Here is a 14,056-nt window from a genome sequence, read left to right on the forward strand (position 1 = left end):
GAAACTAAGAGCTGGTTCTTCGAAAAGATAAACAAAATTGACAAACCTTTAGCTAGACTCACTAAGAAAAAAAAGAGAGAAGGCTCAAATAAATAAAATCAGAAATGAAAGAGGAGAAATTACAACAGATGCTACAGGAATACAAAGGATTTTTAGATAATACTATGAAGAGCTATATGCCAACAAATTGGATAACCCAGAAAGAAATGGATAAATTCTTAGAATCATACAACCTTCTAAAACTGAATCAAGAATAGAGAATCTGAATAGATCAATCACTAGTAAGAAGATTGAAACAGTAATCAAAAACCTCCCCAAAAGCAAAAGTCCAGGACCAGTCATCTTCCCTGGTGAATTCTACCAAATATTCAAAGAAGATTTAATACCTATCCTTATCAAACTCTTCCAAAAAATTGAAAAGGAAGGAATGCTTCCTAACTTATTTTATGAGGCCAACACTACTCTATTACCAAAACCAGACAAGAACAACAGAAAAGAAAATTACAGGCCAATATAACTGATGACTATAGATGCAAAAATCCTCAGCAAAATATTAGCAAATCAAATACAACAATACACTAAAAGGATCATACACCACAATCAAGTAGGATTTATTCCAGGGATACAAGGATGGTTCAACATCCACAAATCAACCAACATGATACACCACATTAATAAAATGAAGAGTAAAAATCATATGATCATCTTAGTAGATGCAAAGAGAGCATTTGACAAGATTCAGCATCCATTTATGATAAAAACTCTCAATGAAATGGGTATAGAAGAAAAATACCTCAACATAATAAAGGCCAAATATGACAAACCCATAGCTAACATCATACTCAATGGTGAAAAACTTAAAGCTATCTCCCTAAGAACAGGAACAAGACACGGATGCCCACTCTTGGCACTCTTATTCAACATAGTGTTGGGAGCTCTAGCAAGAGCAATTAGGCAAGAAAAGGAAATAAAAGGTATCCAAATTAGAAAGGAAGAAGTAAAACTGTCATTATTTGCAGATGACATATTTTATATATAGGAAACCCTAAAGAATCCACCAAAAAACTATTAAAATAATAAACAAATACAGCAAAGTTGCAAGGTACAAAAACAACATACAAAAATCAGTTGTGTTTCTATACACTAACAATTAACTAGCAGAAAGATAAATAGAGAATACAATCCCATCTATGATTGCAACAAAAAAATAAAATACCTAGGAATAAATTTAACCAAGGAGGTGAAATACTTATACACTGAAAACTATAAGACGTTATTGAAAGCAATCAAAGAAGACAAAGAAATGGAAAGATATTTTGGGCTCATGGACTGGAAGAATTGACATAGTTAAAAATATCCATATTACCTAAAGCAATCTACAGACTTAATGCAATCCCAATCAGAATTCCAATGACACGTTTCACAGAAATAAAACAAAGACTCCTAAAATTTATATGGAACAACAAAAGACCCCAAATAGCCAAAGCAATTCTGAAAAAAAAGAACAAAGCTGGAGGTATCACACTCCCTGATTTCAAAGTATACTACAAAGCTATAGTAATCAAAACAGCATGGTACTGGCAGAAAAACAGACACACAGATCAATGAAACAGAATTGAAAGCCCAGAAATAAACCCACACATTTATGGACAGCTAATGTTCAACAAAGGAGCCAAAAATGTACAAGGGAGAAAGTAAAGCCTCTTCAATAAATGGTGTTGCGGAAACTGGATGGCCACATGCAAAAGAATGAAACTGGACTACTATGTTAAACCATACACAAAAATTAACTCAAAATGGATTAAAGACTTGAATGTAAGACCTAAAATCATAAAACTTCTAGAAGAAAACATAGGCAGTATGCTCTTTGAAGTTGGTCTTAGTAATATCTTTTTGGATATGTTTCCTCAGGCAAGAGAAACAAAAGAAAAAATAAACAAATGGGACTACATCAAACTAAAAAGCTTCTGCACAGCAACAGAAACCATCAACAAAATGAAAAGACAACCCGCCAACTGGGAGAAGGTATTTACAAAACATATATCCTATAAGTGGTTAATATCCAAAATATATAAAGAACTCACACAACTCAACAACAACAACAAAACACCCCTGTTAAAAAATGGGCAGAAGATCTGAACAGACATTTTTCCAAAGAAGATACAGAGATGACCAATAGGCACATGAAAAGATGTTTAATGTCATTAATTGTCAGGGAAATGCAAATAAAAACCACAATGAATTATCAGCTCACACCCATCAGAATGGCTATTATTAAAAAAACAAGAAATAACAAGTGTTAGAGAGGATGCAGAGAAAAGAGAACCCTCGTACACTGCTGGTGGTGACGTAAATTGGCGCAGCCAGTATGGAAAACAGTATGGATATTGCTCAAAAAATTAAAAATAGAACTACCACATAGTCTAGCTATTCCACTTCTGAGTATTTATCCAAAGAATACAAAAACACTAATTCAAAAAGATGTATGCACCCCTATGCTCATTGCAGCATTATTCACAATAGCCGAGACGTGGAAACACCTTAAGTGCCCATCAACACTTTATCTGAGTGAGTAAAGAAGACATTATGCAATAGAATACTATTCAGCCATAAAAAAGATGAAACCTTGCCATTTGCAAGAACACGGATGGACCTTGAGGGTATTATGATAAGCAAAGTAAGTCAGATGGAGAAAGACAAATAGCATATGATTTCACTCATATATGGAAGATTAAAAAAAAAAACCCACATAAATAGCTAGAACAGATTGGTAGTTACCAGAAGGGAAGGTGGGTGAGGGGAGGGTGAAAAGGGTAAAGGGGAACATTTGTATGGTGACGGATGGAAACTAGACTTTTGGTAGTGAACAGTGTAGTCTATACAGAAGTTGAAATATAATGATGTACACATGAAATTTATATAATGTCATAAACCACTGTTAACTCAATTTAAAAAAAAAAACCACTAGGCCAAACAAATATGACTGTGGGCCAAATTCAACTCATGACTGATAATTTGCAACCACTTTTCAACAGGGAAAAATAACGCATGCTCTTCAGATAAGCCACCAAAAGAACTACCTTGCACAAGTTAGCTTATAATTGCATTACTCTAATGCTAAAAGTATATTGTATAGTCCGTTTTATATTCTACTATATTCTTTACCATATTATCAGAATTTTCTTACATCATTAAATGCCATTCATAAAAATAACTTTAATGGCTACATTGCTGAAGTACCGTGATTCACTTAACCAGTTCTCCATATCTGATAACTTAGAGTGCTGGGGATTTTTTGCTTTAGTAAATAACACTGTATTTCAGATAATTTCCTCCAACTACACTCTTAGATGTGGAATTACTGGTTAAGAACTTTTTTTAAACTCTAAATTCATATCAAGATTCATAAATGCTATTGCATAAGTCAGTAGTTCATTCCTTTTTATGTGCTGAGTAGTATTCTATTGTATGAATATACCAAAGTTTGATTATCCATTCTTCTATTGATGGACATCAGAGTAGTTTCTAGATTTGAGCTGTTATGAATAAAGATGCTAAGAACATTCTATATAAGCCTTTCTGAGAATATATGCTTTCATTTCCCTAAGACAAATACCTAGGAGTGGAGTTGTTGGCTCATAAGATAGATATATGTTTACCTTCTTAAGAAGCTTCTGAACAGTTTTCCAAAGCGTGTGACCATTTTACACTCCGTGATCAATGTATGCGAGTTTCAGTTGCTCCCCGGTCTCTCCACATTGGTGTTGTCGATCTTTTTCATTTTAGCGGTTCTAGGGTAAGACAATGGTATCTCACTGTGGTTTTAACTTGCTTCTTGGCTATTTGTGTATATCATTTTGTGAAGTGTCTATTCAGGTCTTTTGCCCATGTTTAATTGGATTATTTATCTTTTTATTATTGAGTTGTAGGAGTTTATATATTCTGAGTTTATATATTCTGGATGCAAGTCCTTTGTCACATACAATGTGTTGCAAATATTTTCTCCAAACTTATGGCCTGCCTATTTATTTTCTTGCTGGTGTTTTGTTTTTTGTGTTTTTTTTGTGATAAGCTGAAGTTTTAAACTTTGATGAAGTCCAATTTATCAATTTTTTATTATATGGTATATGTTTTCTATGAACTCTATAAGAAATCATTTACCCCAAAGTCATGAAAATATTCTCTTGTATTTTCTTTTAGTAGCTTTATTATTTTAGCTTTTATGTTTGGGGCTATGACCCATCTTTTTTGTGTGTGTGTGAGGAAGATCAGCTCTGAGCTAACATCCATGCTAATCCTCCTCTTTTTGCTGAGGAAGACCGGCCCTGAGCTAACATCTATTGCCAATCCTCCTCCTTTTTTTTTTCCCCCACCAAAGCCCCAGTAGATAGTTGTACGTCATAGTTGCACGTCCTTCTAGTTGCTGTATGTGGGACACGGCCTCAGCATGGCCGGAGAAGCGGTGCCTCGGTGCGCGCCCGGGGTCCCAACCCGGGCCGCCAGCAACGGAGCGTGTGCACTTAACCGCTAAGCCACGGGGCCGGCCCTATGACCCATCTTAAATTGATTTTGTGTATGGTGTGAGGTAGGGAATAAGATTTGTTTTTTTCATATAAATAACTATTTCATCTGGCACCATTTGTCTTATATAGTTTTAACCAGAAAAAGTTTTTTCTGATCCTGAAATTTTTTAAAACTTGTCTATATTTTCTTCTATTTTAATTTGATTTAATTTTTATGTTTAACTGCTTAATTGGCCTGGAATTTAATTTGCTACTTGATGTGTGAGATGTATGTAAATATATATTTTTCCACATAGAACTAATTATTCTAGCACCATTTATTGAGTAATCCTCTTTTTCTTAAATTCTTAACTACTCCTATAGCCATATTTTGGCCATTTATGGTAGCGTTCAATTTGCGCAAGTACCACAGTGTTTGTAATATGATATAAACATATTTTATAGTATGTTTTAATATCTAGAAGTGCCAACTCCTCTTCTCCATTGCCATTCCTTCTTTTCAACTTATTTTAACAATTCTTAACTGTGTATGTTTTTATCCTAAAAATTTAAAGGTCTTGCTTAAGATGCGCTTAATTAAGAGCATAAAATATTAACTTTGGTAGAATTAATATTAATCAAGTTCTTTCTATTGAGAAATATGATATAGCTTATTCAAGTCAATTCATTCAAGTCTTCTTTTACAAATCTCAGTGAATTTTGATGGTATTTTTTATTTAAGTCAAATGCCTTTCTCATTACAGTTAATCCTAAGAATTGGAATTGGGGAGCTCTTGTAAATGTAATCTATTCTGTTACTACATTTTCCAACTGGTTATTGCTGGTTGTATTAGTCAGTTTTTGTGTGTGGGTGATTATTCTGCATAACAAACAACTCTAAAAATCATAGTGGCTTGCACCTGCTAATGTGTATCTCATAGTCTATAGGTCAGCTGCAGTTTGTCTAATCTTGTCCAGGATTAGATGAACTAGGCTGGACTCCAGCCTTCAGTTGAGGTCGGCTTTACTCCATGTGTCTTCATTCCTGGACGCTGTCCAAAAGAGCACTGGTACCTGGGATATACTCTTCTCAGGGCAGAGCTCCAAGAGAGCCTGTTGGAAACTTGCTGTACATCTTAAGGCCTCAGCTAGGAAGTGGCACATTGTCACTTTGTCCCACATTCCCATTGGTCAAAGCAAGTCACGTGGCCCACAGGGTGGGAAATATATGCTGACTTCAGGAAAGTCATAGCAAGAATGGGAAGGAAAGAGGAATTTTACACAAATAATGAATCTACCACACTGGTAAACCAGAAATTACTGAATTTCGAATTATTGTCTTTGATCTAACCCTCTTACTAAATTCTTAATTAATTTAAATAATTTTAGGTGATTCTTTTGAGTTTTCTATATTTACAATCATATTATATACAAATAACACTTTTCCCCTACATTTCCAACTCCTGTCTCAACACCGGCTGCATTGTTAAGAAGAGTAAAATGATAAAGATGATAGCAAAATTAGCTGCAATAAGTAAAATATCATGATATTGGTGTAGGGACAGCAGAAGGATCTAGTAAAATTTTTGAGAAAGTGTTATTTATGCAAAAAATATAACTTGAGGGAAATATGTCAAAATTAACTTGGTATATATTTTTATTAGTAGATTGTATTGACATTTATTTATTTACATGGCTGTCTTCCTAAGGAGATATTCAGTTCCTTAAGGGAAGGGAGAGTTTCCTATATATGTGGTGTTCAATCAATATTTATGGCAGTGATACTTGAATGAATGAATTTATGCCCTGGCTGATAAATTTCCCTGCAGATGTATATTCCTTCTGTCAAATAGTGCTCCCTCTCTGTGTAGACTGCTTCTTTGGAATCTGATATGACCTTACTTTGCTACCTTCCAGATCTGAATCCCATTCCACCAAACACTGTTTTCTTATCCTTAACTTTCACACTCTTGTATCCAAATGGTCCCCCAAGTCCTGTTGATTCTACCACCTACATATCTCCTAAATCTCTGTATTTCTCTCCTTCATTGCCACTTCCTTAGTTGAGCTAATCCATTTTCCACATTGCTTCTAGAGAGAACTTTCAACCGTACAAATCGTGTCATGTCATTCCTGATTTGAAATCTTTTGATGACTTTCCATCGTATTCATAGAAAAGTGTCATATTTAGAATAATACTCATAATCTGGCTTCCCCTCTAGTTTTACCCCTGGTCCTTCCATCCCTCATGCCAGTTTCTGGCCATATGAGTAGCTTACAGCATCATGAAAATATCAGAAGAGAAGAGCTGATTGGGAGCTACATAACTTTTAATTAATAAAATGGAAAATATATGAATACTAAATAAACTCCATTTCTTAATTCCTTTTAAACTTGGTAAACGTGGGTGGAATGGAATAATAAACAGGTCTTTAGTGGTGCAAAGTTTAGGAACCACCGAAATACAGATGGAACATAAATGATCATAAATATGTATGAGGGAAGGGAAAATAACATTATTACTTGTATGCTCCTCATCACACGCGGTGGGTCAAGCGGGTAGGGAGAAATGTGAAAGAAAAAGTTGTTTAAGGATAAAACTTTTTTTCTACATACTACGTAGGAGTGACGTTACCAGGGAATTTCAACTATGCCTTGGAAAAAAAGGAGAAGGTTTGAAAGTCACCAAAAATGTGACTTATGAGGTCAAACACGTAGAGTGAGCCTACAGGAAGAACAGACTGAAGGGCTTATATTTGGACCCATAAGTTAGTAATGGGGCTGAGGCATTTGCCTACGAAAACTCTTGTGACATGGAGCAGCCACACAACTCACAACCTCTCTGGTACCCTCCAAGAAACTCTTGCTCTATAACCACCAGCAGGTCCTCAGCACTGCCCGGCAACCCTCCGCAGTCCTCTTGCCTATTTTCACTCCCACGCTCCTCCAGATTCTGCTTTTCTGTCTCATGTCTTCTCTCCCCCTACTCTGCCCCTCAATGCTCTCATCTATTCCCAGGGCTTCAATATTTTCATTATGTCTATGAGGATGTCCACAAAAGCTACATCCCCATTCCTGTCTCCTCTCCCAGGGACACATTTAGCATTTTCAAACTCAATATTATGAATTTATCTTCCCCAAACCACTTCCTCTTGATCTCCTGGGCCTGTCAAATGGCAGCTTCGTTCTCTAACCCACCGGGTTTCACAGTCTCAGCCATCTTTGACTTTGCCCTCTCCTTTCCCCTGAGGTCATGTTCCAGGTCTGTTCAACCTCTTTTCTTTCCTTTCCAATCCCATTGCTGTCACCCCAGCGCAGTCCCCTCACTTCTCCAGTCCTTTGGAAATTGCAAAAACTTACTGTTGCTTCACTTCTCAGTCTAACCCAAACCCTGTCCCCAGATTTAGTTTTCTAAAATGTGGCTCTGATCAGCCACTGTCAGGCTCAAAAGCCTCCATGGCTCTCCAATTGCCTATCAAATTAAGTCTATCCTTCTTAGCTCAGCTCTGGGATCAACCTAAATTTACAAGACTATCTCCTACTATCCCTTTGATAAACTAGACTCCCTGTTGTTCTTGAATGCATCCTCTCTCCATCCTCTTGCCACACCCGTCTCTTTGTGGTTCCCTCCAACCGGAATGCTTTCCTTTTTCCTCTCCTTGTCATTTAAGGTTCAACCTAAACTCATCTATGAAAGCCCGATGACACCAGTGGGGTGATTCTCCTCCCTCTGAAACTCCATATTCTCCAGGTAATTGGCCACATTCTGTTTTGTATTATTCGATGCACGTTTTAGTGTCCTGACAACTTGGAAAGTCCTTGAGGACTGAAGCTGAGCGAGCCATTCTCGCACCCCCCCAGCACCAACCAGACCGTCAGTCATCGTAAGAGGTGTTGGATGGGGGGCCGGCCCCGTGGCTTAGCGGTTAAGTGCACGTGCTCCACTGCTGGCGGCCCGGGTTCGGATCCCGGGTGCGCACCGATGCACCACTTGTCCAGCCATGCTGAGCCGGCATCCCACATGCAGCAACTAGAAGGATGTGCAGCTATGACATACAACTATCTACTGGGGCTTTGGGGAGAAAAAGGGAAAAAAAGGAGGAGGATTGGCAATAGATGTTGGCTCAGGGCCGGTCTTCCTCAGCAAAAAAAAGAGGAGGATTAGCATGGATGTTAGCTCAAGGCTGATCTTCCTCACACACAAAAAAAAGAGGTATTGGATGAATCCTTATGTTATTTACGTTGCTGAGACTTGCTGAGCTGGGCCACTCCCTTCCTTAGCTCTGCTGCTAAAACACACACAAACCATCTCATTTTGCTTTCCTCTCAAGTCAAGCAGTGCATACGCATCCCCTCATTACAGACCCATCCCACTGCTCTCTCTTCAGACCCAGATCTCTTGCCCTGAGGGTTTCAAGCCAACTCAATCTCAGGGCTTATCCGCCTTCTGAGGGCCTCGTCCTCTGTCTTCCTGTCCCCAGCTTTCCTCTTCTGGGACAATCCCCAGGCCAAGGAGCAAGCCAAAGCTTGACCCCAAGGCTGTGTCCCCTCGGAACCAGCTCAAGAGCAAAAGAAACCCTGCTTTCCCCCAGATCAAAGCTCTGTGCAGCCGGATCACCCGTGGCCTAATGCCACGCTGCTATGGCAACATGAATTTTAAGCAGTCATTGGCAGAACCTGCCTCTTCTATTTCAGCAACACTGGATCCAACCTCTCCAGGATGGGACTCCCCACAATGAGGGTCTGGGGTACACCTGAGGGACCTGAGTCATTTTCTGGGGTCAGGACGACCCAGTAGCTGATATTCTGAGGCCTGATACGGGAGGGGCTGGATCACACTCACCTCTCTAGAGATAGGATGCATTGCTGGGGAAGGCGTGGGAGCACCAGAAGCCTCAAGGGCAGAACCCCCACAAGGAGGCTGAAAACAGCACCTCACTTCTCTCCCCTCCAGGACCCCAGGCTCTTCTGTATCATTTGCATCCACCAAGGACGTCACCATCTCTCAGGGAGGTAAATCACGTATTGAAATGACACAAAGCGTTTTGTAACTGAGGTCATAATAAAGATTCCCTCATTTCCTGTTAAGCTCTACACTGGGACCACTGACGATGGTGGCACCAAAGAAACCAGCAAACACTCAAAGCTCCAGCAAGGCTGATTCATCTTTGCCAGGCTGGGGTGCCCAGAGGACAGGCAGGGAGGCACGTGCCCAACAGTCTCTGTGATTGTCCTCACTGTCCCGTCCTCCTGGGGTTAGGAGTGCGGAGGTGGACCGGAGCCCTGGCATATTCGGCCTCACATCCTGGCCTCTAGTGGAATGTGGTTGACCCCAGGTGGTGTCACTGCCGAGTAAACACTAGCATGGACTATATAACTGTGTCAATATCAGTTCTGTCTATGATGTAAGGAAACGATTGCTCTCATACATTCATGTTGGTAGAAATCTAAATTAGCATAGACTTTTAAGAAGGCAATTTAACACAGTGGATTAGTCTTAAAAATACGCACACTCTTTAACTCAGCGACCCCTCTTTTTTATTTCTGTCCTGAGGAGGTACTTGTAGATGTGCACAGAGAGGAATGCACCAGGATATTCATTACAACATTGTTTGTTTACATGAAGAATTGAAAACAACTTACTGTTCATCTAATCAAACCATTAGTTTCCTAGAGCTGCTGTAACACAGCGCCACAATTGAGATAACTTAAAACAACGCAAATTTATTCTCTCCTGGTTCTGGAGGCCAGAAGTCCAAAATCAAGGTGTCAGCATGGCGATGCTCCCTCTGAAGGCTCTAGGGGAGGATTTTTCCTTTCCTCTTCCAGTTCTGGTAGCCCCGGCAACCCTCAGCATTCCTGGGCTTGTAGCTTCGTCGCTCTGATCTCTGACCCCCTCTTCACACGGCCTTCTTCCCTTTGTGTGTCTCTGTGTGTCCTCTCCTCTTCTTAGAAGGATTCCAGTCATTGGGTTTAGGGCCCACTCTAATCCAGTAGGACTACTAAGTAGTTCAGTAAAATCACCATTAGCGATTTAAAAAAAAGACACTGCAAAATTCAGACCATAACTGCTATGAAGTCATTGACTTTTCACCCCGTTCCAACAAAAATGCTAGAGATTAATGAGAAATGTAAAAGTCAAGCAATAAAATGGCCTGTGATTCACAATATTAGTGCAGTTTATAAAGTGATATATAGTCATGTGCCGCATAACGTTTCAATCAACGACAGACCACATATATGATGGTGGTCCCATAAGATTAGCACCATACAGGCTGGGTGTGTAGTGGGCTATACCATCCAGGTTTGTGGAAGTACATGCTATGATTTTTTTCACAATGACGAAATCGCCTAATGACGCGTTTCTCAGAATGTATCCCTGTCGTTAAGAGACACATGACTGTATCTGGACGTTTGCTGTATAATCAGGTGATTTTTATCTTAATAGGTGATAGAACATCTTCAGGACTCCAGACCTCAAACTGAATGTGGCTTGGCCTTGGGCTCTGTACAAAGATGAGGCTGTAGACATGACTCCTGCACTTTAGAAGCTCCCATTGTTGAAATTTATGGAGATGAGAGTAATGAGCTGTACAAATAAGATTCAATAACGATGACAGTGTGACAGAAGCCTGTCCTGCAGTAGTCCAGAGTCTAGGCTGAAAATCTCAGGAGCGTCATGTTACTACGATGCTCCAAATTCTCTTTGTCTTAAAGCCAAAGAAGAATGAGAGAACATGGAGGCTTCACACAGGGAAGGACCAGAGCTGGAGGCTCTGCAAGGAAGGCAGATAACGCAGTAATCTAGGTCTTTCAAATATCTAATTAATAACACAGACAATAGAAGCTAATGATGGGTCAAGTGTTTGGGCCCTACTGGGTATGAAGCTTGCTGTACTCCTGGAATAGGGAACCATGTTTCCCTGCTGGCTGAAATAGGATCTGCTCTTTTCTCGTTCCCTGGGCCTCCAGAACTGGATCCCAGAAGATATTTTATGTCAGCTCCTCACACAGGTAGATGTCTCCTTCATTCTGTGCCTTCTCGTTTCATATGGATAATATCTCACCATGTTCTTTTGCGTTTTATTGAAGGTAAGTGTTCTGAGATTATTTTCATATGTTTCTGGCCTTCCCTACTACATGTTCCTCAAGGGAACCAAAGCTTTCCACACACTAGCCCAACACACACACACACACACACACAGAGCCACATTCTGGGGCCAACAAGACTTTCTCAAGGCTCCTTTTTGCGTCAATACCACCTTGTATATAAAAATGGCAAATATTTCTCGAGCATTCACCAGCACTCATCTGAGCTTTTTACATAAATTAGCTCATAATATTTACACTCTCCTACGAGGCAGGTATTACTCTGATCCCAACTTTATGGATGAGAAGTTTGGAGAGCTTTCATAAAATGCGCAAGGTCACTCAGCTAGGAGAGGGTAGAGCCTAGATCTGATCTGAGGCAGTGTACACCAGGCAATGTGCTCTTAGCTGTCGTGCTCTGCACCGCCTCCTAATACAGTGTATTCTAATTCTTAGTTTAAAAGTATGCTCCCCAACTGAACTATGAATCCTTGAGAGCAGAATCTAATTTCGTTCATGACAACATACTCAACGCCTAGTCGGCCTTCCGTAAAACTTGGATGGATGAATGGATGCATGCATGGACATGTAAGGGAAGAAAAAAACTTTTCCCTCTACCAACTTATGTTCAGTGCTTGGAGGCCTGCAAATTAACTGACAAAAGACAGATTAACAGATTAATTAATGGAGATTAATTCTCAGATTAACAGAGAAAAGACAAAATTTATTCATTTACATAAAAGCACACAAAGAAATGGCTCCTTGAACAGCTACAGTTAAGGATTTATCTATCATCTTAAGAAGAGGGGTTAGGATTTCAAGGGAAATCAAAAGTTGAGAAGTAATGAGAAACAAGTAGGAGAAAACAAGCAAAGGATACAGAACATTTTGGTAAGGTTTTGTTTATGTAATTTCTCATCCAGGTGTGAGTGGTCCATCTCCTTTCTGGCTATAAACCTCCCAGATAGGGGATTTATAGAGGCTGTATATTTGAGAGGCTTTACTTAAGCCAGCAAACAACAAAAGTTTAGATAAGGTTTTTTTTTTCTGTGGCTGCTGTTTGTTCAGATGTTTTCAGCTTAAAATAAGCTTCATACCACATTGGTGGGTTCAAGTGGATCCAATCAGATAGATGGATAGATGAATGGATGAGTGGATGAATGGATAGATGATGGATGGACGGATGGATGATTGGATGGAATGATGAAGGTGGATGGTGTGGACTCATTTGTGTGTCTAGGATGGAGAGTGAAGAGGCATTTCACAGCAGGGCCAGAGCCGGAGTCAGCCTCATAAGACGTTCACCAAGGAGTGTAAATCTCTCTGCCCCCAAATTATATCCACAGCTTGTTGTGGTGCCTACAATTCCAAGTTTGGAGATGCGTTTCCTTGAGCCAGAGGTCCCTGTTAAAAGGGAACCCCATGGGAGAGGGAAATACTATAATTTGACAACTTGGAGCAGTATTTATTCACATATGAATATATATGTGTGTGATAATGTGAGATATAGATATAGAGACATAGAGGCAGGCAGCTGTGTTGTGGTGGAAAAGAAGGCTCTGAATAGACAACTGAGCTAACATGGTCTCCCCTTTGTTATAAAATGTAGAAATAATACTGAATGAAGAAAACAATTACACAGGACCCAGCAGAGAGCAACAAGAGGTGGCTGGGGACCTAAAGATTTGGAGGACCAGACCTCAGACACTTCCATCAAGTTGCGATAACTGAAGCGCTGCCCAGGAAAGGAGAGGGGGACCCAGAAAAAAGGAGAGATTTCTCTCCAAGGTATAACCAACATATAATAGGAGCTATCAAGAGGGAAAACAGAGAGAATGGAGAGGAGGGGGGACCATTATTCAAAGAGGCAATGGATGAGAAGTTTGAGAATGGAAACAAGACACGAGTCCTCAGGTTGAAGGAACACCAGCCCAAGCAGGATACACACAAGAACATCCACACCTAGACATGCTGCAAGGAAACCGCAGAACACTCGAGAAAGGCCAGTTCTTGGAAGAAAATCTATAAAAGGAACAGCAATTGGACTTCTCCACAAGACAGGGCAGAAGATGCCGAAGTAATGTCTGAAGTGCAGAGGGGAAACTACTCCCACCTATCATTCTCTATTCAGCTAAACAATCATCTAACAGTAATGATGAAAATAGTAATAGGGTACAATAATAATGAGGGTAAAAGGAAGACATTTCCAGACAAAAAAGCCAGTTTACTCCTCAAAGCCATCCATAAAAGAATCACTAAAGGACGTACTTCAGTACAAAGAAAACTGTACCTGGAAGGAGAAAGTGGGATCCTAGGAGCAATGGTGAGCAGAGAGTTGGGTAAACATGTAGTTGAAGTTAAATAAACATTGACTATAACACACACTAAAAACAATCATAATGACTCCTTTGTTTAAAACCGTAAAGATACTAATAATAACACTGAATAAAGGTCAGCAAACCTTG

This window comes from Diceros bicornis, chromosome 18, assembly GCF_020826845.1.
Source record: "Diceros bicornis minor isolate mBicDic1 chromosome 18, mDicBic1.mat.cur, whole genome shotgun sequence".
Classification (NCBI taxonomy): Eukaryota; Metazoa; Chordata; class Mammalia; order Perissodactyla; family Rhinocerotidae; genus Diceros; species Diceros bicornis.